The following is a 27,278-nucleotide window of genomic DNA, read 5'->3' as shown; positions in this document are numbered from 1 at the left end:
AAAGCAGATTGCGGAACTGCAATCTCTGCTTTCAGTGCAGAATGGGTTTCAAAGTACCTTTGGAACAAAGCTAGATGAGGAGAATGCCCCAGACTGGCAGGAATTAAGTGAGACCGTGCAGCGTTATGTTCAGGGAACATGTGCGCCAGCAGCACAGCAGAAAAGACAAGCACCCCAACCCCCCGACAGATCAGATAGTTACCGCACCAATGAATCCAGTCACCACCCAAAGGAAAGCGACCACAGAAGGCGCACCCGATATCACCTACACCACCCCCTTAACTGTAACCCAACTCAGGGACGCGTGTGAGAAGATCACTCCGTTTCTCCCCACCGCAGACCCCCACCAATTTTTCGCGAAAGTAAAACAGCAGGCAACCATGTACGGCCTGGACGCGAGAGAGCAGGTTAAGCTCACGGTTCTGAGCTTAGACCAATCGGTAGTAGCAGCCCTCCCCGACCCACAGAACGTTGGTGGAGGCACCCTAGAGGAAATGCACACCTCCATTTTAGATGCCATAGGGTATAACCGACGTGACCCAGTCGAAGGACTTAACAAAAGTCGACAAAAGAAAACCGAGCAGCCCAAAGCATTTTCAGGAAGGTTGTGGGTCCATTTTAACGCAGTTTTCGGCGATTTAAATAGAGCCCATTTGAACCGTGAAAACATGGTTAAATGGACGCGCACCATAATTTCCCATGCCACAGATGCAGGACAGAGTGCTTGCAACAGTTATGACCCCTCAGAAGAGGCCCACAATGAGAAATGGGTCCTGAAAAGATTGTCCCGCGCTTGGGAGCAATCAGTTCAGCGCAGATGCAAAGTAAAGTCCCCAGAGGAAGCTCAGGCTGCAGCGGACATTCAGGCAGTGGGGGCGCGCCAAAACCCCGCATGGGTAAATGAAGGAAAGAACAGCCCTCCACAGAAGTCGCAGGAATTCTACAACTGTGGCCAGTTAGGACATTGGGCTAAGGAAGGCAATGCACCCCAGAGATCACAGAGAGGCCAGCATACAGGCACTCTGAATAGAAACAAAGCAAAGCCGATCCATAGCAGAGGGATACAGTCAGGACAGACCAATGTGGACGGGACGGACTGACGGTGTTCGGGCTCCCCCACTTGGGTCTGTGACACTCTTTGGGATCAATCCGGAAGACCGGTAGTCACAGCTAAGGTCAGAGGGAAGCCCATAGAGTTACTTTGGGACACAGGAGGGTCCCGCACCACGATTAATTCCACCACCACGGCACAGGCAGACACGTGGCCGACCACCTCCACCATCACACTTAGCGGGTTCACAGGACACTCGCAGCAGGGACATATCACAGCACCCGCAGCAATCCAGCTAGGGAACATTTCCACCAAACACCCCGTCGTTCTAGTAAATCTTCCCCGGACAGCAGAACACATACTGGGGATAGATTTTATGAATGCCCATAGCCTGTCGTTCGACCCAGTTAACCAGTGTGTGGCGAATGGCGAGATCAGACAGAGCACCCGCTACTCTCACAGTAGGAGAGTACGCTAATCGGATTAGCGCAGTAGGCGACTATTCATTTGACCTGACTACACTAAACACGGACAGACAAGTTAAGGCAGTATTAAACAAACACAGGACAGCACTTGCCAGTCACCGGCACGACTGCGGCAGAATGACTGGACAAATTCACGTTACCGGACCTGACCCCCGACCACAGAAACAATACAGATTTCCCCTAGAAGCAGAGGGAGAAATAGAGAATGTAATAGGTAGCTTATTGGAGCAAGGGGTACTTAGAACAGTAGCCTCCACCAATAATGCCCCTATTTGGCCAGTGAGAAAGCCCGACGGATCATGGCGTCTGACCATTGATTATCTGGAGCTCAATAAAGTAACCCCTGCAGTAGCCCCTACGGTAGCAACAAGTCCCGGGACCATGCTCAAACAGGGACTCAACTCCAAATATTTCACGGTATTGGACATTAGCAACGGCTTCTGGTCAATCCCATTGGCAAAGGCGTGCCAGTACAAATTTGCCTTCACTTTCAAAGCACAACAGTATACGTGGACATGCCTTCCACAAGGATTCCACAATTCCCCCTCCATTTTCCACCGACAGCTGGCGAATGGTTTAGAAAAATTTTCCCGCCCCGAATGTCTGGTACAGTATGTGGACGACCTACTACTGCAGACAGACACAAAGGCAGAGCACATTACGCTTCTGGCCGAGCTCCTGGAACTTTTAACCGAGATTGGATGTAAAGTTAACCCAAGAATGGCCCAGATTTTGGAAAATAAAGTGATGTATTTGGGTACAGCCATCACACACGGCAAACGCGAGATCGAATTCAAAAGAATTGATTCGATTGTCAAATTGCCCCTTCCCTAGAATGTTTCAGCCCTCCGGCCGTTCTTAGGACTGGTTGGTTATTGTCGGAACCACATCGACGGATTCGCGACAAAGGCAGCCCCACTCTCAGACCTCCTTAAGAAAGGAACCCCCTGGGAATGGCTTCCGCAGCATACAGAGGCTGTGGAGGAGTTAAAGAAAGCCCTTAGTGCAGCACCCGCGCTGCAAGTCCCAGACCAACATTCCCCCTATGCAATAGAGGTAGCGAGCACAGATCTGACCCTCTCGGCCGTGTTGCTTCAGGAACGGCACGAGCAGCTAAGACCAGTGGCTTATGCCTCCAGACTTTTAGACCCAGTGGAACAAGGATTTCCAGCCTGCGAGAGGCACCTCCTTGCAGTTTTCTGGGCAGTGCAATACCTCCTACATCACCGGACTCAACCCCATCACCATTTTGACCGAGCACACTCCCAGACAGTTACTCCTAGGCGGTCGAATGAAGGACGGTTCAGTTCGCCAGATTAGGACAGCTAGGTGGACGTTACACTTACAAGGGGCACCAATATCCTGGGGGGGAGATTTGTTAGTACTCTTTGGGGGGGTTTAAACTAATTCAGCAGGGGCATGGGAACCTGGATTGTAGTTTTGGGGCGCGAGAGATTGAGAGTAGAGAGGTCAGGAGCACAGATTTGACTTCGCAGGAAGGCGGCAGTGTTCAGGTAGGTGGTTTGAAGTGTGTCTATTTCAATGCCAGGAGTATACGAAATAAGGTAGGGGAACTGGCAGCATGGGTTGGTACCTGGGACTTCGATGTTGTGGCCATTTCAGAGACATGGATAGAGCAGGGACAGGAATGGTTGTTGCAGGTTCCGGGGTTTAGGTGCTTTAGTAAAGTCAGAGAAGGGGGCAAAAGAGGGGGAGGTGTGGCGCTGCTAGTCAAGGACAGTATTACGGTGGCAGAAAGGGTGCAAGATGGGGACTCTTCTTCTGAGGTAGTATGGGCTGAGGTTAGAAACAGGAAAGGAGAGGTCACCCTGCTGGGAGTTTTCTATAGGCCACCTAATAGTTCTAGAGATGTAGAGGAAAGGATGGCGAAGATGATTCTGGAAAAGAGCGAAAGTAACAGGGTAGTTGTTATGGGAGACTTTAAATTTCCTAATATTGACTGGAAAAGATATAGTTCGAGTACATTGGATGGGTCGTTCTTTGTACAATGTGTGCAGGAGGGTTTTCTGACACAATATGTTGACAGGCCAACAAGAGGTGAGGCCACTTTGGATTTGGTTTTGGGTAATGAACCAGGCCAGGTGTTAGATCTGGAGGTAAGTGAACACTTTGGAGACAGTGACCACAATTCGGTGACCTTTACATTAGTGATGGAAAGGGATAAGTATACCCCGCAGGGCAAGAGTTATAGCTGGGGGAAGGGCAATTATGATGCCATTAGACATGACTTAGGATGTGTAGGTTGGAGAAGTAGGCTGCAAGGGTTGGGCACACTGGATATGTGGAGCTTGTTCAAGGAACAGCTATTGTGTGTTCTTGATCAGTACGTACCAGTCAGACAGGGAGGAAAGGGTAGAGCGAGGGAACCGTGGTTTACCAAAGAAGTGGAATCTCTTGTTAAGAGGAAAAAGGAGGCCTATGTGAAGATGAGGCGTGAAGTTTCAGTTGGGGCGCTTGATAGTTACAGGGAAGCGAGGAAGGATCTAAAGAGAGAGCTAAGACGAGCAAGGAGGGGACATGAGAAGTCTTTGGCAGGTAGGATCAAGGAAAACCCAAAAGCTTTCTATAGGTATGTCAGGAATAAAAGAATGACTAGGGTCAGAGTAGGGCCAGTCAAGGACAGTGGTGGGAAGTTGTGTGTGGAGGCTGAGGAGATAAGCGAGATACTAAATGAATACTTTTTGTCAGTATTCACTCAGGAAAAAGATAATATTGTGGAGGAGAATGCTGAGACCCAGGCTATTAGAATAGATGGCATTGAGGTGAGTAGGGAAGAAGTGTTGGCAATTCTGGACAAGGTGAAAATAGATAAGTCCCCGGGGCCTGATGGGATTTATCCTAGGATTCTCTGGGAAGCCAGGGAAGAGATTGCTGAGCCTTTGGCTTTGATTTTTAGGTCATCATTGGCTACAGGAATAGTGCCAGAGGACTGGAGGATAGCAAATGTGGTCCCTTTGTTCAAGAAGGGGAGTAGAGATAACCCCGGTAACTATAGGCCGGTGAGCCTAACATCTGTGGTGGGTAAAGTCTTGGAGAGGATTATAAAAGATACGATTTATAATCATCTAGATAGGAATAATATGATTAGGGATAGTCAGCATAGTTTTGTGAAGGGTAGGTCATGCCTCACAAATCTTATCGAGTTCTTTGAGAAGGTGACTGAACAGGTAGACGAGGGTAAAGCAGTTGGTGTGGTGTATATGGATTTCAGTAAAGCGTTTGATAAGGTTCCCCACGGTCGGCTATTGCAGAAAATACGGAGGCTGGGGATTGAGGGTGATTTAGAGATGTGGATCAGAAATTGGCTAGTTGAAAGAAGACAGAGAGTGGTGGTTGATGGGAAATGTTCAGAATGGAGTTCAGTTACGAGTGGCGTACCACAAGGATCTGTTCTGGGGCCGTTGCTGTTTGTCATTTTTATAAATGACCTAGAGGAGGGAGCAGAAGGATGGGTAAGTAAATTTGCAGACGACACTAAAGTCGGTGGAGTTGTAGACAGTGCGGAAGGATGTTGCAGGTTACAGAGGGACATAGATAAGCTGCAGAGCTGGGCTGAGAGGTGGCAAATGGAGTTTAATGTGGAGAAGTGTGAGGTGATTCACTTTGGAAAGAATAACAGGAATGCGGAATATTTGGCTAATGGTAAAATTCTTGGTAGTGTGGATGAGCAGAGGGATCTCGGTGTCCATGTACATAGATCCCTGAAAGTTGCCACCCAGGTTGATAGGGTTGTGAAGAAGGCCTATGGTGTGATGGCCTTTATTGGTAGAGGGATTGCGTTCCGGAGCCATGAGGTCATGTTGCAGTTGTACAAAACTCTAGTACGGCCGCATTTGGAGTATTGCGTACAGTTCTGGTCGCCCCATTATAGGAAGGACGTAGAAGCTTTGGAACGGGTGCAGAGGAGATTTACCAGGATGTTGCCTGGTATGGAGGGAAAATCTTATAAGGAAAGGCTGATGGACTTGAGGTTGTTTTCGTTAGAGAGAAGAAGGTTAAGAGGTGACCTAATAGAGGCATACAAAATGATCAGAGGGTTAGATAGGGTGGACAGCGAGAGTCTTCTCCCGCGGATGGAGGTGGCTATCACGAGGGGACATAGCCTTAAATTGAAGGGTAATAGATATAGGACAGAGGTCAGAGGTGGGTTTTTTACGCAAAGAGTGGTGAGGCCGTGGAATGCCCTACCTGCAACAGTAGTGAACTCGCCAACATTGAGGGCATTTAAAAGTTTATTGGATAAGCATATGGATGATAAGGGCATAGTGTAGGTTAGATGGCCTTTAGTTTTTTTTCCATGTCGGTGCAACATTGAGGGCCGATGGGCCTGTACTGCGCTGTATCGTTCTATGTTCTATGTAAGGACGCGACATTACGGTAAAACGGACCCGCACACACACATTTTTAGCCGACAACCTCCAATACCCAGGACAGCCCCATGAATGTGAAATTGTAGCACCCCAACACAACACAGGACCCTTCATACCGAAGACAACCCCCAGGAAGATAGGGAACCCAAGACAAAGCCCCCAACACACAGACACGTGTGGCCCACTAAAGATATACATGGACGGTTCATCCACGGTTTTAGATGGTGAGCGTATCACTGGATGCGGCATCTATGTCGAGTATGCGCAGGGTCGCGCTCTCGAGGAAATAGCGTTAAAATTGCCAGGTCACTTAGGCGCGCAGGCAGCAGAGCTCGCGGCCATAGCTTATATAGTGGACCACCCCGATTCTTTCCCCAGCCCGGCGGACATATATTCGGACAGTCTATATGTCTGCAACAGTCTAACAGATTTTCTACTCCTGTGGAGGACACAAGGTTTTGTCTCCGCAGACGGGAAACCCCTTCCATCAGCCCCTTTACTCCGCCACATCCTAGACAAAGCGAAGGATAGGACCTTCGGCATTATAAAAGTTAGAAGCCACCATAGGTCATCCCCCCCTGGGAATGTAAAAGCCGATTCACTGGCTAAAGCAGGTTCCAGGCGAGGACACCTTTGGACACCCCCAGCTAGCGCACCAGCTAGCGCCCCTGTGAGCGCAGTTCAAGTCTCACAGACTGACATTAAGGATTTAACAGAAGCACAGAAACAGGATGATGATCTCAGGGAGATTTTTAAAGGCAGCTTTGTGCCTCAGTATGATAAGTTTAGACACGCTCTGACCACACATGAGGGTGTGATCATCAAGGACCAGCTTTATGTGGTCCCGCAGCAGGACAGAAACCAAATGATTGCCTTGTTCCATGACGGACACGGACATCAAGGAATCGACACGACCACGAGGCACCTCAGGCAGCTCTGTTGGTGGCCTAAACTAAGGACAGATGTAACCCATTACATTGAGAATTGCCATATTTGCGCCCAGAATAACCCGGAGAGGTATTCCAAAAAGGCACAACTTCGGCATACTCGACCAGTTAATTGCCCCTGGACAAACCTCCAGATCGACTTTATAGGACCATTGCCCCCTTGTAGGAATGGCTATAAATACGTTCTGGTGGTCATCGATACCTTTACCAAATGGGTAGAGGCATTCTCCTCAAGAACAAATACAGCTAAGGCAGCTGCAAAGATCCTGACCCACCACATCTTCACGAGATGGGGTTTACCTAGAAGTATAGATTCGGACCAGGGATCTCACTTCACAGGACGTGTCATGAAGAACGTCCTGACCATATTCGGCATCAAACAAAACTTTCACATTGCGTATCACCCACAGTCCAGCGGGATTGTAGAGCGCATGAATCGGACCCTAAAATCGACCCTTAGGAAAATGGTTCAAGAGAACAATTCTACATGGGATTCAGTACTCACATTTGCACTCATGTTTATCCGAAATACGGTTTCCACATCTACAGGTTTCACCCCACACACACTCATGACCGGACGCCCTATGAAAGGTACAGAATTCCTTTCAGGACTGGACATGACTAGCCCCGAAGTGACGTCCCTCACCCATGAGAAAGCTGTTAAAGACCTAGTTGAGACTGTGAGGTCTGCACAGATCGCAGCCGCAGTTCAACGAGGGAAAAGGCGCAGACAAAGCACAGCCTGCTTTAATAAGACCGTACACCCCACAGAATTCCAGGGTGGGCAACAGGTAATTCTATCTGTATATAACCCCAGCAGTTTTTTGGCACCAAAATATTCCGGCCCGTATTCAATTTCGGACAAAATTAGCCCCTCAGTTTACAGGATAAAATACCCCAACGGAAAGACCGCGTGGTTCCATATTAACCAGCTAAAGGCATATAGAACACAGTCTAACCATGCACAGCATGTCCTGCTAGACGCAGCAGAACACCTCGCCCCACCCACTAGAGACACGTTTCCACCATCCCCCTCACAGACCAGTTCTTCATCGGACTCGCCCACGACTCCGCCCACTGACCACAACAGACCACGCCCCGAAACGCCCACAAGCTGCCGCAGCAGAGACAGCGATACTGACACTGACTTTGAGGACAGCCACAGCACACAACCCTACAACCCACACTGCAGCGACTATGACCCCGACTCCAGTGACCCCATGGAAGTCACCTATATCAAATATCCAGACCCACCACCCGACCCCGACTACCCCGACAATGCCCATTCAAATTTAGACCCAACACTTTGGCACAGGGACAATTCGTACAGACTTGTCCGCAACGATGATAGTGACCCCCGGTCACATAATTACAAAATTCCATGCCTGATCCACACAAGGGTATGGGATCCGGGAGAGCAGGACGACACGGTGTCTGAATCCCGATACGGCAACCCCTTTGTGACCCTGTTCACAGAGGCAGAGAAAAAGTGAGGCGTCCAGATGATGTAAAATAGGAACCGCTTGAGGGAAGCGATATCCTTTCTGATGGAACCTGCACGTATGTTTTGTTCGTGAGTTTATGTTTGTTTGTTTTAAGGTTATTGGTTCAGTTGGAGGTTGGACACATTCTTTTCAGCTGAAAAGATTGTGACCACCTCGCACGCACTTCAGCTTGTCCGCAGATACCTTTGAGAACTTCGGTTCCCAACCCAATGGTTTGATTGGAAATCTTTTCAGCTGTAAGGCTTGTGACCGCCTTACACGCACACTAAGTTTATCTGCAGATATCTCTGAGAACTTCAGTTCACTGTTTTCAGATGTTGGAGCATCTTGGCTCCTCCCTTGTTTTTTAGGTGCCCCTCTATTCGGAGAATAGAGGCTGCAAAGCCACGGTAAACACATTCTTGCCCGTTTATTCCAGGTTACTCAGGCAGTGGACAAACGGCACTGAGGACCCGCCCTGTCTGAGAACCCACTTTGGTCAGCCAAGCTCGGGTACGGCACAGCACGCCTTACCCGGGGATCCCATTCAAATCTTACTCGTAGCGGCCCATACGCAACCCATTCGACCTTTTGTTTCAAATTTGTTTTCATTTTTCGTTAGGTAGCCCTTAGGCCGCCATCCCACATGCTATTTACATCCAGGAACATTCGGATGGTAAATTGGCAAAGCCTGCGAGACGGCTCGCAGGAGGAAAGTTGTTAGGTGTATTCTGTTCCTAAAATTCGCTTTTGAAAAAAAAAATGAGGGGAGTCACAGGGTGTGACTTGGCCAGTCATTTTAATGGGTCAATTGGAATTAGAGGACAGATACACTAACAAGTACGGATATTAAACTGTGTATTGACAGATACTGTGCTTGATCCCATAGCTTTCGAAGGACGAAAGAGGGTTCACAGCAAGGATCGGCCATACAGGAGGAAGAGAAAGAGAACGAAGAGAAGACCATGATGGAAGCCTACCTATTACTGTTAAATGTTGTATTTGCATATGTGGAAGCAAGGCACGTTTCCCCCACAACCCCCGCCGTCAATGTTTCCCTCACACCAACTTCCCCGTGCTCAGCTCTGATCAGCGAAGTTCAGACCTGGTGCACAAAATTTATGACATGGTACTCCATGTCATACGTGATTGAATCACTGCTAGTGATTGCAATCCTCTGCGTAATTGTACAGACCCTCAGGTTGAGGAAATGGGGAAGGAGTGCCTTCCGTTCCTGCCCCTCAACCATCTACGGAGTTCAATCCCCTATTTTCGGTTTCCACCAATCCCCCCAGCCCCTCAATGAATAAAGCACTATGTTAATAAAGGATACCCATGAATTATATTGTCCTAAACTCGACTGCCGAGTCAGGAAGTGATATGTAATGTGGTGTGAATGGATAAGGTTTTTAGACTGTAATAAAATGTTTAAGGATAAGGATAATAGTTGTGATAGGTAGAGGTTCCCGGTTTTGGTAATGCATGTCCCCTTTGACATAGCGCCAAGTAGAAATGTCAGATAAAAAAATTTTCTTCCCATAGTCAAAGACAGAGTAGACGCCCAGGAACTTGCTGAGGTCAGGGAACCCAGAGAAGGCACCCAGAAGCACTCGAAGCAACGTGCATAGGTGATCCTTCACAATTTTATTGTGAGGATCACAAGGAGGGAATGTAGCCACCTAAGATGGACACTGGGCTACAAAATGGAGAACTGCTAAGGCTGCAGGGAGAAAACAGTCTTAGCAAGGACAAGCAGTTTGCAGAAGGCTAATTATCATTTTGCACGTACAGAAACCAGTTTATGGCCAGGTGCAGAATCTCAGCTAAAGGTGTAAATGGCAACAACGATTTGCATAGTAATGAGGTGATCCAGATCTAGGCCCACACAATAGAAACATTTAGGTTTGAATGGATACTTTGAGTGGACGCCCAGACGAAACTGCACCATACGTATCCATCACAAAGCACCATAGACACCGCCCCACCCATCGAGAAGCGACCCTCAGATTGGGGGGTTCGGAAAATATCGATTGGGAGACGACGCAATCGATATACAGCAGGTAGAGACCGCCCCGAAGAGGCACGGACTTTGGGGGGACCTATAAAAGTAGACTCCGCACATGGTCCGGTCTGTTGTCTTGGCTCCGGCTCTCTGCTGTTTTCATCGCTTTGCTGATACATCGCATCCTGACTCCAGTTCCATCACCAGCCGTTGAGCCAGCAGCCACCGAACTGTAAGTTTCACCACGACGATCGCTACGTGATCCAGACTCGCTAGACCCTGACGTCCTTTAATATCTGAGAGTTGCAGACCAAGAACGGGACGAAGGCCTCGCTCCCTGACCTTGCCTGTTCCTGTTTAGATGAGTATTTTAGTCGTTTAGTTTAGAAGTAACATAGTCTATTTAGCGTATGCATGTGTATTTATTATATTTGTTATAATAAATATCAATCGTTTGAACTTACTAATCGGTGTACAGATTTATTACTTTGAACCTGACCTTGATATACTTGTGAGGTGTCTAAATACGGCACCTGGCGACTCCGAGCAGAATTACATACACAGAGCTGTAGTAGTGTTAAGCACACGGCCTTTAAACGGAGGCGTGTTAATACACTCCAATAAAACGCGTAATACACTCAAGTAAAACGTGCAACATAACCCTCTTATGGACTGACATCATTAACACTACACCCTGTATGCTTCATCCGATTCCGGTGCTTATGTAGTTACATTGTATATCTAGCGATGCCTGTTATGTATTTTCTTTTATTCCCTTTTCTTCCCATGTACTGAATGATCTGTTGAGCTGCTCGCAGAAAAATACTTTTCACTGTACCTCGGTACACATGGCATTAAACAAATCCAATCCATTCATCGCCTCCACTAACTTTCCAATAACACAACCTCCAGAAAGATATCCACATCACCACCACTAACTTCCCAATAACACAACCTCCAGAAAGATATCCACATCACCACCACTAACTTCCCAATAACACAACCTCCAGAAACCCATCCTCATCACCCCCACTAAAGTCCCTATAACACAACCTGAAGAAACTCATCCTCATCACCTCCACCAACGTCCCAATAACACAACCTCCAGAAACCCATCCTCATCACCTCCACTAACCTCCCAATAACACAATCTCCAGAAACCCATCCTCATCCCTTCCACTACCTTACCAATAACACAACCTCCAGAAACGCATCCACATCACCTCCATGAACTTCCCAATAACATAACCTCACGAAACACATGCACAACACCTCTACTGACTTCCCAATAACAGAACAGGACATGGAATGAAAATTATCTGATTTCACATTCGTTGGAATTGATAAAAATGATTGTGTGAGACTGGGGATAATTTCAATCTCAGAATGAGAAAATTGCTATTGAGATGCTGTCAGACTGGGAACCAATGTGGAACAGTGAGCACAGGGATGGTATGTGACTGGGATTGGGTAAGTGTTAGGATATGGATATCAGAGTTGCGGGTTATCTGTGCTTCATAAAGGTTTGTAACACCAATTGGGTGACTATAATTTAATCTCAATAGTTAAGCCTGGGTTTAGCACAGACACAGATGATGGATTATTCTGCGGTTGGGGTGAGGCCATGGCGTGTGGGCACGATTGGGAATGTAGAACATCTGGATATAAATAATGTCAAAGGGAGTGCGGAGATTGTGAACAGACTCCGATTTCAGCCAGGGAGCGACGTGTGGATAGTGGATAGGGACTGAGATTAGTGACTGGAACTGAAGAACATGCATTCAATCTTTCCAATACGGAAATGACGTGAGCAATAATACACTTAAAGTAGTTTATACAATAAATAATAGGACAGGGAAACTTACCAGGGACACCGACAACAGCCAGGAGGGGATAATAACCCGCTTGAATTATCATCAGTGCGCCGCGGATCCAAACTGGTGAAGGGAAAGGATATACAGAAATGTAATGAAGACCCGATGATAAACTCCTCTCCATTGCTATAACGTTCCTGTGGAAAGTTCCCAGATTCTGATCCACTGCTGTAACGTTCCTGTGGATAGTTACCAGATTCTGATCCACTGCCGTAACGTTCTTGTGGATTGTTCCCAGATTATGATCCACTGCTGTAACGTCCCTGTTGATATTTCCCAGATTCTGATCCATTGCAGTAACGTTCCTGTGGGTAGATCCCAGATTTTGTTCCATAGCTGTAACGTTCCTGTAGATAGTTCACAGTTTCCGATCCATTGCTGTAACGTTCATGTGGATAGTTCCCAGATTCTGATCCATTGCTGTAACGTTACTGTGGATAGTTCCCAGATTCTGCTCCCTCCTCTCAGTCTCACTAGAGCCGCTGATCTCTGTCAGTGTTGGGATTGACGCTCCCCCTGACAGTTTGGAATGACACAGTGAAAGGAATCGCTTATTAATAGCAGAGAGAAACCTTCCAGTGACACGTTTAGGATCCATGGAGACTGACATTAATCACACTCACTGAACAAACAGGCTCAGTTAACCCCTTTCAATCCAATACTTTTTATATCACAATGAAATAGAAGATTAACCGGGTCTGAAATGGCTGTGTGACAGTGACTGAGGGATGCAGTGAGGAAATGGTGCAAACACTGACCCTGATATTCAATCCCCATTGATATCTGAGTGGTTCCAGGGGACTGGGTGATTGTCAATGTCCCATCCTGTGTATAAAAGGAGAGAGGGATAAACCCTGGAGTGACAGAGCAGTCAGTATAATGTTAGTCTCCAGGACATTTCTAGAGTCTGTATATCTCTCTGTACCTCTCTCTGTATCTCTCTCTCTGTATCTCTCTATCAGTATCTCTACTTACCTCTCTCTGTACCTCTCTCTGTATATCTCTGTGTGTATCTGTCTCTGTATCTCTGTGTCTGTATCTGTCTCTCTGTATCTCTCTCTGTATCTCTCTCTGTATCTCTCTCTGTACCTCTGTATCTCTCTCTCTGTATCTCTCTCTCTCTATCCCTCTCTCTGAATCTCTCTATCTGCATCTCGCTGTGTGTGTCTGTCTCTGTATCTCTGTGTCTGTCTGTACCTCTCTCTGTGTCTCTCTCTGTATCTCTCTCTGTATCTCTCTCTGTACCCCTCTCTGTATCTTTCTCTGTATCTCTCTGTCAGTATCTCATTTTACCTCTCTCTGTATCTCTCTCTGTATTTCTCTGCCTGTGTGTATCTGTCTCTATATCTCTGTGTCTCTCTGTACCTCCCTCTGTATCTGTATCTCTCTCTGTATCTCTCTCTGTATCTCTCTGTATCTCTCAGTATGTGTGTATCTGTCTCTGTATCTATCTCTATATCTCTGTGTCTCTCTGCACCACCCTCTGTATCTCTCTCTGTACCTCTCTCTGTATCTCCTTGTATTTCTCTCTGTATCTCTCTCTGTATCTCTCTCTGTATCTCTCTCTGTATTTCTCTCTGTATCACCCTCTCAGTATCTCTCTCAGAATCCCTCTCTGCATCTCACTCTGTATCTCTATCTCTATCTCTAAGTAGCTGTCTGTCTCTGTATCTCTCTCTCTGCACCTCTCTCTCTCTCTCTCTCTCTCTCTCTCTCTCTCTCTCTCTCTCTCTCTCTCTCTCTCTCTCTCTCTCTCTCTCTCTCTCTCTCTCTCTCTCTCTCTCTCTCTCTCTCTGTATCTGTGTGTCTCTCTCTGTCTCCCTCTGTATCACTCTGCACCTCTCTCTGCATCTGTGTAGACGGTGGGATACAAAGAACACAAAAAATTACAGCACAGGAACAGGCCCTTCGGCCCTCCCAGCCTGCGCCGATCCAGATCTTTTATCTAAACCTGTCTCCTATTTTGCAAGGTCTACTTCCCTCTGTTTCCGCCCATTCATATAACTGTCTAGATGCTTCTTAAATGATGCTATCATGCCCGACTCTACCACCCCCGCTGGTAAAGTCCAGGCATCCACCACCCTCTGCGTAAAAAAGAATTCCACGCATATCTCCCTTAAACCTTCCCCCTCTGACTTTGAAACCGCGACCCCTTGTAACTGACAGCCCCACTCTTGGGAAAAGCTTATTGCTATCCACCCTGTCCATACCTCTCATAATTTTGTGGACCTCAATCAGGTCCCCACTCAACCTCCGTCATTCCAACGAAAATAATCTTAATCTACTCAATCTTTCTTCATAGCTAGCACCTTCCATACCAGGCAACATCCTGGTGAACCTCCTCTGCACCCTCTCCAAGGCATCCACATCCTTCAGGTAATGTGGCGACCAGAACTGCACGCAGTATTCCAAATGTGGATGAACCAAAGTCCTATACAAATGTAACATGACCTGCCGACTCTTGTACTCAATTCCCGTCCGATGAAGGCAAGCATGCTGTATGCCTTCTTGACGACTCTATCGACCTGCGTTGCCACCTTCAGGGTACAATTGACCTGAACTCCCAGAATACAGAAAGAGATACAGGAAGAGAGATCCTGAGAGTTTGATAGAGAAAGAGACAGGGAGGTACAGAAGAAGGGAGAGAGAGACACAGGTAGAGACATTCTGAGAGAGAGTTCTATTCACGTATCTCTGCATCTCTCATTATTTACAGGGGCCTTAAGAAGGTATCATTATTTACAGTGGTTCCTGGGCAGTATATCATTATTTACAGTGGTCCAAGGGCCGTATATCATTATTTACAGTGCTCCATCTCTCTGTACCCCTCTCCCTATCTCTATCTATCTCTCACTGTATCTGTCTCTGTTTCTCACTCTGTTCCTCTCTGTTTCTGTATCTCTCTCTGTATCTCTCTCTATATCTCTCTCTGTATCTCTCTCTGTATCGGTTTTTCTCTGTATCTGTATCTATCCGTCTATATCTCTCTCTCTGCATCTTTTTCTCTGAACCTCTCTCTATATCTCTCTTCGTATCTTTCTCTGTATATCTCCCTGTATCGCTCTCTGTATCTCGCTCTGTATTGCTCTCGATGTATCTCTTTTTACATTTTCTGTATCTCTCTCTCTGTATCACTCTCTCTGTGTCTCTCACTGTATCTCTCTCTGTATCTAACCAAAAAAAAAACAACCGTGGTTGTCGGGAAGGTAAGTTTATCTCTTTAAAAACTTACCTTGAAGGGTGACATCACAGCAATGCAGTGACCTGATTGGCTGGCAAGGAAAGTGCTCCAATTAGCAGTTTCTGGGAGAAATTTAACTCTTCGTGTGTTGGTGAGTATTGTGATCAGTAAGTAAAATCTTTATTCCTTTCATCTATTTATTATTTGATACAATATTTGTAATCAGTTAAGGTAAAGGGTAAAAATGGCTGGAGATCCCAGACCCGTGTTATGCTCCTCGTGCGCAATTTGGGAGTTCAGGGACGCGGCCGATGCCCATGACTTCTTCATGTGCGGGAAATGTGTCCATATGCAGCTCCTGTTAGACCGCATGACGTCTCTGGAGCTGCGGATGGACTCATGTTGGAGCATCCGCGATGCTGAGGAGGTCGTGGATAGCACGTTCAGCGAGTTGGTCACACCGCAAATTAGGATTGGTGACGGAGACAGGGAATGGGTGACCAAAAGGCAGATAAAGAGCATGAAGGCAGTGCAGGTGTCCCCTGCCGTCATCTCCCTCCAAAACAGGTATATCGTTTTGGATCCTGTTGGGGGAGATGGCTCACCAGGGGAAGGCAGTAGTAGCCAGGCTCATGGCACCGTGACTAGCTCTGCTGCACAGAAGGGCGGGAAAAAGACGAGCAGGGCTATAGTCATAGGGGAATCAATTGTAAGGGGAGTAGACAGGCGTTTATGTGGTCGTAAACGGGACTCCCGAATGGTGTGTTGCCTCCCGGGTGCTTGGGTCAGAGATGTTTCCGATCGGCTGCAGGACATACTGAAGGGGGAGGGTGAAAAGCCAGTGTTCATGGTGCATTTTAAGCACCAACGATATAGGTAAAAAAAGAGATGAGGTCCTACAATCAAACTTTAGGGAGTTAGGAGATAAGTTAAAAAGTAGGACCTCAAAGGTAGTAATCTCAGGATTGCTACCAGTGCCACGGGACAGTCAGAGTAGAAATTCAAGAATAGTCAGAATGAATACGTGGCTTGAGAGATGGTGCAGGAGGGAGGGGGTCAGAATTTTGGGACATTGGAACCGGTTCTGGGGGCGGTGGGACCATTACAAACAGGATGGTCTACACCTGGGCAGGACTGGAACCAATGTCCTAGGGGGTGCTTTTGATAACACTATTGGGGAGGTTTTACACTCATGTGGCAGGGGATGACCAGCGGTGTCCCACAGGGTTCAGTGTTGGGGCCGCAGCTGTTCACCATATATATTAATGATCTGGATGAAGGGACTGGGGGCATTCTAGCGAAGTTTGCTGATGATACGAAGTTAGGTGGTCAGGCAGGTAGTGCTGAGGAAGTGGGGAGGCTGCAGAAGGATCTAGACAGTTTGGGAGAGTGGTGCAGGAAATGGCTGATGCATTTCAACGTGAGAAAATGTGAGGTCTTGCACTTTGGAAAAAAGAATCCAAGCATAGACTACTTTCTAAACGGTGAGAAAATTCATAATGCCAAAGTACAAAGGGATCTGGGAGTGCTAGTCGAGGATTCCCTAAAGGTAAACATGCAGGTTGAATCCGTGATTAAGAAAGCGAATGCTATGTTGTCATTTATCTCAAGAGGGTTGGAATATAAAAGCAGCGATGTGCTACTGAGCCTTTATAAGGCTCTGGTTAGGCCCCATTTGGAGTACTGTGTCCAGTTTTGGGCCCCACATCTCAGGAAGGACATACTGGCACTGGAGCGTGTCCAGCGGAGATTCACACGGATGATCCCTGGAATGGCGGGTCTAGCATATGAGGAACGGCTGGCGTTCCTGGGATTGTATTCATTGGAGTTCAGAAGGTTAAGGGGAGATCTAATAGAAACTTACAAGATAATACATGGCTTAGAAAGGATGGACGCAAATAAACTGTTTCCGTTAGGCGAGGAGTCGAGGACCCGTGGGCACAGCCTTAGAATTAGAGGGGGTAAATTCAAAACAGAAATGCGGAGACATTTCTTCAGCCAGAGAGTGGTGGGCCTGTGGAATTCATTACCGCAGAGTGCAGTGGAGGCCGGGACGCTAAATGGCTTCAAGGCAGAGATAGATAAATTCTTGATGTCGCGAGGAATTAAGGGCTATGGGGAGAATGCTGGGAGGTGGAGTTGAAATGCCCATCAGCCATGATTGAATGGCGGAGTGGACTCGATGGGCCGAATGGCCTTACTTCCACTCCTATGTCTTATGGTCTTATGGTCTTATGGGATGAGAACCAGATTAGGAAGTTAGAGGTCAGTCAAGAAGCAGCAACTAAAGCCAGTAAGGTACGAGACAATAAACTCAATGTGACTAAGGGGAAGAGTAGACAGGGAAGAGATGATGAACGCAAAGGTGGTCTGAGGTGCATTTGTTTTAATGCGAGAAGTGTAGCGGGTAAGGCAGATGAATTTAGGGCTTGGATCAGTACCTGGGAATATGATGCTATTGGTATTACTGAGACTTGGTTGAGGGAAGGGCAGGACTGGCAACTGAATATCCCAGGCTATAGATGGTTCAGGAGGGATAGAGGGAGGTAGAAGGGGTGGAGGAGTTGCATTACTCGTCAGAGATTATATCACAGCTGTGATTAAGGAGGGAATGGTGGAGGATTCGAGCACTGAGGCAATATGGGTAGAGCTGAGAAATAAGAATGGAGCAGTAACATTGTTGTGACTTTACTACAGGCCTCCCAAAAGCGAGCATGAAGTAGAGGTACAAATATGCAGACAGATTATAGAAACATGTAGGAGCAATAGGGTGGTTGTGATGGGAGATTTTAACTTCCCCAACATTGAATGGTATTCGTGTAGTGTTGGAGGCGTAGATGGAGCAGAGTTTGTAAGGAACATCCAGGAGAGATTTTTAGAGCAGTATGTAAATAGTCCAACTCGGGAAGGGGCTATACTGGACCTGGTATTGGGGAATGATCCAGGCCAGGCGGTTGATGTTTCAGCCGGTGATTACTTTGGGAATAGCGATCACAATTCCGTAAGTTTGAGAATACTCATGGACAAGGACAATAGGGGTCCGAAAGGAAGAGTACTAAATTGGGGAAAGGCAGAGTATAACAAAATTCTGCAGGAGCTAGGGAATGTGGATTGGGAGCAGCTGTTTAAGGGTAAATCCACATTTGTAATGTGGAAGTCTTTTAAGGAAAGGTTTATTAGAGTGCAGCACAGCCATGTTCCTGTGAAAATGAAAGATAGAAATGGCAAAATTAGGGAACCATGTATGACGGGTGAAATTGTGAGACTAGCTGAGATGAAAAAGGAAGCATTCACAGGATCGAGGCAACTCAAAACTGATGAAGCTTTGGAGGTATATCTGGAAAGTAGGACGAATCTCAAACGTCATGAAATATCTTTGGCTAACAGGGTTAAGGAAAATCAAAAAGCATTTTATTCGTGTATAATGAGCAAGATGGTAACTAGAGAAAGGATCGGCCCACTTAAAGACAAAAGAGGGAATTTATCCGTGGACTCAGAGGAAATGGGTGAGATTCTTAATGAAAACTTTGCATAGTATTCACCAATGAGAGGGACAAGACGGATGTAGAGGCTAGGGATGGATGTTTAAATACTCTCGGTCAAGTTGTCATACGGAAGGGGGACGGTTTTGGGTATTCTAAAAGACTTTAAGGTGGACAAGTCCCCAGGACCGGATGGGATCTGTCCCAGGTTACTGAGGGAAGCGAGGGTCGAAATAGCTGGGGCCTTAACAGATATCTTTTCAGCATCCTTGAGCACGGGTGAGGTCCCGGAGGACTGGAGAATTGCTAATGTTGTCCCTTTATTTAAGGCGGGTAGCACTAATAATCCAGGGAATTATAGACCTCTGAGCTTGACGTCAGTGGTAGGCAAACTGTAGGAGAAGATACTGAGGGATAGGATCTATTCACATCTGGAAGAAAATAGACTTTTCAGTGATAAGAAGCATGGTTTTGTGCAGGGAAGATCATGTCTTACAAACCTTTTTTAAAAAAAATAAATTTAGGTTACCCAATTATTTTTTCCAATTAAGGGACAATTTAACGTGGCCAATCCACCTACTCTGCACATTTTTGGGTTGTGGGGGCGACACCCACGCAGACACGGGGAGAATGTGCAAACTCCACACGGACAGTGACCCAGAGCCGGGATCGAACCTGGGACCTCAGCGCCGTGAGGCGGTTGTGCTAACCACTAGGCCACCGTGCTGCCCTATGTCTTACAAACCTAATAGAATTCTTTGAGGAAGTGACAAAGTTAATTGAGGATGGAAGGGCTGTAGATGTCATATACATGAACTTCAGTAATGCGTTTGATAAATTTTCCATGGCAGGTTGATGGAAAAAGTGAAGTCGTATGGAGTTCAGGGTGTACTTGCTAGATGGATAAAGAACTGACTGGGCAACAGGAAAAAGAGAGTTGTGGTGAAAGGAAGTGTCTCAAAAAGGAGAAGGGTGACTAGTGGTGTTCCACAGGGATCCGTGCTGGGACCACTGTTGTTTGTGATATACATAAATGATCTGGAGGAAGGTATATGTGGTCTGATTAGCAAGTTTGCAGGTGACACTAAGATTGGTGGAGTTGCAGATAGCGAGGAGGACTGTCAGAGAATACAGCAAAATATAGATAGATTGGAGAGTTGGGCAGCGAAATGGCAGATGGAGTTCAATCCAGGCAAATGCGAGGTGATGCATTTTGGAAGATCTAATTCAAGAGCGTTCTATATGGTCATTGGAAGAGTCCTGGGCAAAATTGATGTACAGAGAGTTCTGGGAGTTCAGGTCCATTGTACCCTGAAGATGACAACGCAGGTTGATAGAATGGTCAAGAAGGCATACAGAATGCTTGCCTTCATCGGACGGGGTATTGAGTACAAGAGTAGGCGGGTCATGTTACAGTTGTATAGGATTTTGGTTAGGCCACAGTTGGAATACTGCGTGCAGTTCTTGTCGCCACATTACCAAAAGTATGTGGATGCTTTAGAGAGGGTGCAGGGGAGCTTCACCAGGATGTTGCCTGTTATGGAGGGTGCTAGCTATGAAGAAAGGTTGAGTAGATTTGGATTGTTTTCGTTGGAAAGACGGAGGTTGACGGCGGACCTGATTGAGGTCTACAAAATAATGAGAGGAATGGACATGGTGCATAGCAACAAGCTTTTTCCAAGAGTGGGGTTGTCAATTAAAAGGGGTCACGATTTCAATGTGAGAGCGTGAATGTTTAAGGGAGATGTGCGAGAAAGTTATTTACGCAGAGGGTGGTGGGTGCTTGGAACGCTTTGCCAGCGGAGGTGGTAGAGGCGGGACCGATAGCATCATTTAAGTTGCATCTAGACAGATATATGAATGGGCTTGGAATGAGGAAGCGAACAAACGAAGAGGGTGGACCGTAGGACCCTGAGGGTAATGTGTTCACAGACAGAGAACAAAGGATCTCTCCTTTGCAAAGCATGGCTGCTGAAAAGGATGCTGGGTTACCATGCAAAGTGACCAATTAGGATATAGGGCCAGGTCAGGAGGTGTATAAAATGACCAATGGGAAGCTTATATGTGAATCTTACTGTGATTTTGAATATATCAGAAGAAGTTTCTTTGTATACGATCTCTCTTGCTGTGGAACTTACAGGAGGCAGCTGTGTGTCCTGTAGCTCTATGGATTGATGCAGCCTTGCAAGTTAGTTATTAATAAATGATATGATACCTGCAAATCCATCTCAGATTTTATTGAATCTAGACTGACAGCAAATTAACTAGGAATTAACATTTGGTGCCTGAAAACCGGGTTTCTCCAGACGATCACCGGCCAGCTGCGAACTCAGAATTAGGCTGATTTTGGACACGGAAAGTGGACATGGGCCCACAACGTGAGTAGCCTAAAATTGCAACGTTGATCTCCCCTTTCCCATGGACTGATTGGCCTGGTCATTCGCGGCTGGCACGGTACGATCGTCTCGACGAAATCAAAGGTCAGTCTGATGGATTCAAAGATTTTATTTCAGTCATTGCAGGTACGGTTAAATTTTGGAATGAGGCGAACAGTTAAGTTGGTGTCTGATGAGATTTTGCCTGGTTACTCAGTTGCATGTGAGTAGCGAATTAAAAATTGGTTCTATTAAATTATACTTTAATTCGGTTAAGGTCTTTAACGGATTGATGTGATGTCGTGAAACAGTTCTGTGAGAGACCGCTGATGGAATGTTGGGTTTGCAATTCAATTCTGTTCGATTCTAATTTGATTAAAAATTGGTTCAGGTCTGTACCGGGTTGATGTGATGTCGCAAAACAGTTCAGTGAAGGAAGGACCGCTGATGGAATGTTTGCGGACAGTTCATTGCCGTTCAAATATCGGGAAGATATGGGTTGTTTGAATGAAACAGAATTGGGTTATAAATGACTTGTGTGTTGATGAATGAACGTATAAAGATTTGAATTCCTTTTGTCTGAATGGAGATCTCCAATGAATGAATGAGTCTGTTTGATAAGAATGTGATAGCCTCTGTTCCTAGTTTTGTGAAATGTTGTGTTTTAGGGGGTATTAAAGTGAGATTTAAAACGGGGTAAGTATTTGAAAGTTCTTCAGTAACTTAGCAATAATGCTTAACATTGTGGGAGTTAATTAGTACAATAATTCTCAGGAAGAAAACAAAAAGTGAACTCAAAATGTATAAATTGGGATTTGTAAATGATTAGTTGCAACTCGGCATAGTCTTGGGAAAAAAACGAATAATAAAATAGTTTCACATCACTTAGAAGTTATAAATGGCCGGCGAGCAATGTGCTCAGCACTAAATCGACACAAAGAGACTTCCAAGCAGTCAGCTCTGTGCAGCTGTCCGGTTGAAATTGACATGGCACAGCTCCGCAGGGTCCTAGTGCCCGACGATCACAAAAGTCGCTTGCAGAAATAATGATGTTTAGAATGTTATAGGCATTGAAGAAGGAGCTTTGGAGAATAAAGATATTGGACCAGAAGTTAGATTAATAGAATTAATTGCAGTATCAGGAAATGAGAATCTGATTGCAGGAAAAGGTTTAATAAAAAATTGATGCAGAAAAATTAAGATATTAAAACCAATTGCTAATTTAAGTAAGTTTGGGTGAAGCTACCAACTAAGACTGCAGGGAAACTCGTCCGTGAAGCTGTAAAATATAAAGACGAGATTGTTCAGATTTGGGGTACACATACAGTTGAATTAGAGAAGCATGGTGTCTGGAGCAAAATAAATTGTATCACAATTAAAACACATGACACAATGGGGGGATGACAGTGAATTAAAACCTGTTAGCAGCATTAATTGGACAGATGATAAAGTTCACATGTCATGTTTGGATCTTACTTTCATAAAAATCCGGTCGTAATCAAAATAAAGTAATTAAAGTAAATGCAGTAGCACTATCAGGAATGTATCAGGGGAACGTTTTGACCAGATTGGATCAGTGGGTGAGCAAAAGAGGAGTTTGAGATTCTTCGCATCTCACTCAGAGGTGCAATAACAGAAGGAGGAGGCTTAACAGGCCTTAATTGTATGATGTACATCAATGATAAGGAAAATAAAAAGGGTCAAAAAGAAATTATGTCAGAATTTAGAAATCTGGTCACATTAAACAAACACAGAGGCATTATGATACTCCATCGGCAGACTACGGGCAATGAGCGTAGGAATGTAATCAGTAAAGATTTACATGTATGGAATGATAGAACAAGGGTGGTGCTCAATGGCCCTCAGTTTAAAATGGTTCACAGTGAGCATCAGGAAACCACAAGTCAGGATTGTGGGGCATTCTGTAGCCCATTGTTTGGACTGGTAGTAGTCATATGAAACCCAGGAGACGGTCAGATACTGAGTATTCAGGAGAATTGATAATGCATTTGCAAAGACAGCGATGGGATGCTGCAGCCCCCTGGGAGATTTGGGGCATTCAGTTTTGTCATGATTGTCTTGTGGAATGTCAGGCAAGTTTAATGATTGAGGTTTGTGACCACAGGGGGGATTTTGAATCCAAGAACATAGAACTTAGAAGGGTACAGCACAGAACAGGCCCTTCAGCCCCCGATGTGCCGAGGAATGATCACCCCACTCGAACCCACGTATCCACCCTATGACCGTGGCCCAATGGCTCCCCCCCCTTAGCATTGCTATTGGGACACTACGGGCAGTTTGGCATGGCCATTCCACCTACCCCCCCCACATCTTTGGACTATGGGAGGAAACCCACACACACACGGGGAGGACGTGCAGAGTCCGCACAGACAGTGACCCAGCCGGGAATCGAACCTGGGATCGTGGAGCTGCGAAGCATTTATGCTAACCACCATGCTACATACGTGTCAGTGTAAGTGGGATAGATTAATGACAACGTGCAATTACTGCAAGGATAATTTGGCCGACAACAATGTGACTCTAAAAGGCTGTGCAAGCTTGTAGACAAGTGACAGACTTATGGTATCGATTTGTGAGGCAGTACGTGGACTATGCTAGATGTAACTTCTGGAATATCCAAGCACGGATAGGAAGATACAAATTAAGAAATAGGGCGCTCTCAGCCTTTAACCTGTTCATTTTAGTTCTAGAGGAAGCAACGATCATACAGATGAAGAACCTGAACAACCATCTGCAGAAGAATGTTTCAGACAGTATGGAAAACAAACTAATGATACAATTGGCTACATATTTGAGGGAATTGAATGATAGAGCCCGGAAGAAAAACCTTACGGGTTAGCAACAAATCAAAATATCAAATTATTACTGAATACTGAAACCTCCGGTCAGACATCTCTAACGGGACGTTAGCTGATGGGTGATCTGTGGTCTCCAGGAGGGACATATTACGTGGAGGAGTTATTAAGGGTCTCGGCAGACAGCAGCGACTGACGAGGAAGCCCCGTATTTTAAATGACAGTAGTCTGCAACAGTGCATCTCAAACTATCTGATGTGGCGTACCGGCAGTTTTTTCCAATGTGCCAGGTATCGATGAGCGAAACAAGCCAATCCAGGATTACTGTCTCTTTCTTTTCTGGAAACACTCCAAGTACCGGCACTGGTACGTACGCGTGCCACTTTGAGAGGCTCTGGTCTAGAATATTGGCAGCTTGCTGCCGCGAGGGGAAATTTGTAACCAATATAGAATTGGAGATTATAACAGTTATTACAGATTAAATGTCCTGTAAATTGTTAGGGACTGTTATGTATAAATTCAATTGGGTTGTAAACACAAAAGTTAACTGTACTAAGTGTGTGAGTGGTGTTTAACACAAAACAAATAATGGCAAGTATACACTCCATGCGGTAAGGAAAATGATAACAGACAACAGGGGGTTGAAGAAAACGGAGCTATTGTCTCAAGTAAGCCAGGGCTGGCAGGCTACATGATTCAGTGCAATGTTCGACGGCAGAGTCAGGAAGTCAGGAATAGAAACAGGATTGGTTGAAGATCCTGCAATTAATAAAGCAAGATAATCAGTGCATGATACAAAATATCATCAGTTACAATTCCTGTGGGAAACGGAAAGAAACCCCAGTGAGGGATCAGGACCTTTTGGTCGCTGATGGACTGCGTTGTGTGCTGCTTCTAAGGGACATGAGGAAGCTTTTCTGATGCTACTACCCCGAGGTAGTCAGATGCCTTGGAGGTAGTGGAGCACACGGGTGTAGCTATTGTGTTACCTTCCTGAGCGGCGCCAGCTATGGTTCACGGTGATTGGACTTGAGGAAAGCACATCTCAAAGGGTCTATCGACATTGGTCTGCGAGATGGATGCATTAACCATTGATTTTCCTGCACAGTTTACAAATCATGACATGTAAATATGAATGACAAGGCTGAGGGATAGTTGCTAGTCCGTATAACTGTACGAAGGATATAAATCCTAAGGGCAACATGGTAGTATTCAGGATGGCTAACTATCTAGTCGGATTCAGCTCGGGGTTATCTCTCATAGCTTGGTCATGGGGTTTTACCTGATGCATGGATTGATAATACTTGTTATTATAATTGTATACTGCACAATCATTGCATGCCATAATATGTGTTGTACGCTGGCTAGGGCTCGAATGCTGCCGTAGGCTTGTCCCATCATTATTCACCAAAGATGACATCTCGTTGCTGGTGACCATCACACCAGACGGAAGAGGCTGTAAAAATGTGAGCGGGGGGTGGGGGGGGGGGGTGTGTTCCTTGTCGGTCAACGGCCTTACCATCCTGGGAAATGAGACCTTGGGGGCCCTCGGGGCAATAAGCAGGTAATGATCTCAACTCATGTTTTTTGCCAAGCAGAACCGGTATGCTCTTGACTATCTCGCCTGCATCTTTGTCGGCATGGCCTTCCTTAAAGCGTGATGGGTAAAATGCAGGGTGCGCTGGAACGGATAGCCACCCCTAGAGTCTTGACAGTACGGGTCCACGAGGGTCCAGCGGCCGATGGGGTGCTGCAATAGGATTTAGAAATGCAGCAACGAGTTTTCTTAGTCATAACTACAGCTAGGAATGATGGGTTATCATGAAATGATAAAAGGAGGGAATTAGGAAGTGAGCAAACGAATATGATGGACAGTATGACCCTGAGGGTAATGTGTTCACAGCCAGAGAACAAAGGGATGAGCAAAGCATGGCTCGGGGGATGGTAGCCTCGTGGAGAGAATAGTGAAAAGGATGCTGGGTAAAAAGGGGCCCAGGATATGTGAGCCAATTAGGATATATGACCAGATCAGGAGGTGTGTAAAATGACCAATGGGAAGTTTGTATGCGAATCTTGATGTAATTTGAAGTATATCTCCTGTGTTCCTTTGTTTGAGGTTCTCTTAATCCTGGGCTCTGCAGAAGACAGTGTGTGTCCTGAGGTCCTATGGATTGATTCAGCCTTGCAAGTTAGTAATTATTAAATGATATGATACCTGCAAATCCATATCAGATTTTATTGAATCTAGACTGACAGCAAATTAATCAGGGATAAACATTTGTGCAGAGAGATACAGAGAGAGAGAGAGAGAGAAAGAGAGACAGATACAGAGAGAGATAGAGAGAGAGACAGAGAGGGAAAGGTACCGAAAGAGAGATACAGAGACAGACAGATACTTTGAGATAGAGATACAGAGAGAGATGCAGAGAGGGATTCTGAGATAGACATAGAGGGGGTGATACAGAGAGAAATATAGAGAGCTAGAGAGATACGAAGAGAGATACAGAGATACAGAGAGATACAAAGAGTGATACAGAGAGAGAGATACAGAGAGAGAGATCCAGAGAGAGAGATACAGAGAGAGAGATACTGAGAGAGAGGGGTAAGAGAGATATGCAGAAGGGATTCTGAGAAAGATACAGAGAGAGATACAGAGAGAGATACAGAGAGAGATGCAGAGATGCAGAGAGATACAGAGAGACATACAGAGAGAGATAAAGTGAGAGACACAATTTCCTCCCTGCCAATCTTTCCCCTGCCCTCCGTTCTGACTCTAGAAATGTCCTGGTGACTAACATTATACTGACTGCTCTGTCACTCCAGAGTTTATCCCTCTGTCCTTTTATACAATGGATGGGACATTGACAATCCCACAGTCCCCTGGAATCACTCAGATCTCAATGAGGATTGAATATCAGGGTCAGTGTTTAAAATATTTCCACACTGCATCCCTCAGTCACTGTCAAACTACAAATCTAGACCTGGTTAATCTTCTATTACATTGTGATATAAAAAGTATTGTATTGAAAGTGATTAACTGAGCCTGTTTGTTTAGTGAGTGTGATTAATGTCAGTCTCCATGGATCCTAACAGTGTCACTGGAGGGTGTCTCGCTGCTATTAATAAGCGATTCCTTTCATTGTGTTATCCCAAACTGTCAGGGGGAGCGTCAATTCCAACACTGACAGAG

This window comes from Scyliorhinus canicula, unplaced genomic scaffold, assembly GCF_902713615.1.
Source record: "Scyliorhinus canicula unplaced genomic scaffold, sScyCan1.1, whole genome shotgun sequence".
Classification (NCBI taxonomy): domain Eukaryota; kingdom Metazoa; phylum Chordata; class Chondrichthyes; order Carcharhiniformes; family Scyliorhinidae; genus Scyliorhinus; species Scyliorhinus canicula.
The sequence above is the reverse complement of the archived record's forward strand: the minus strand, read 5'-3'. Positions refer to the sequence as shown.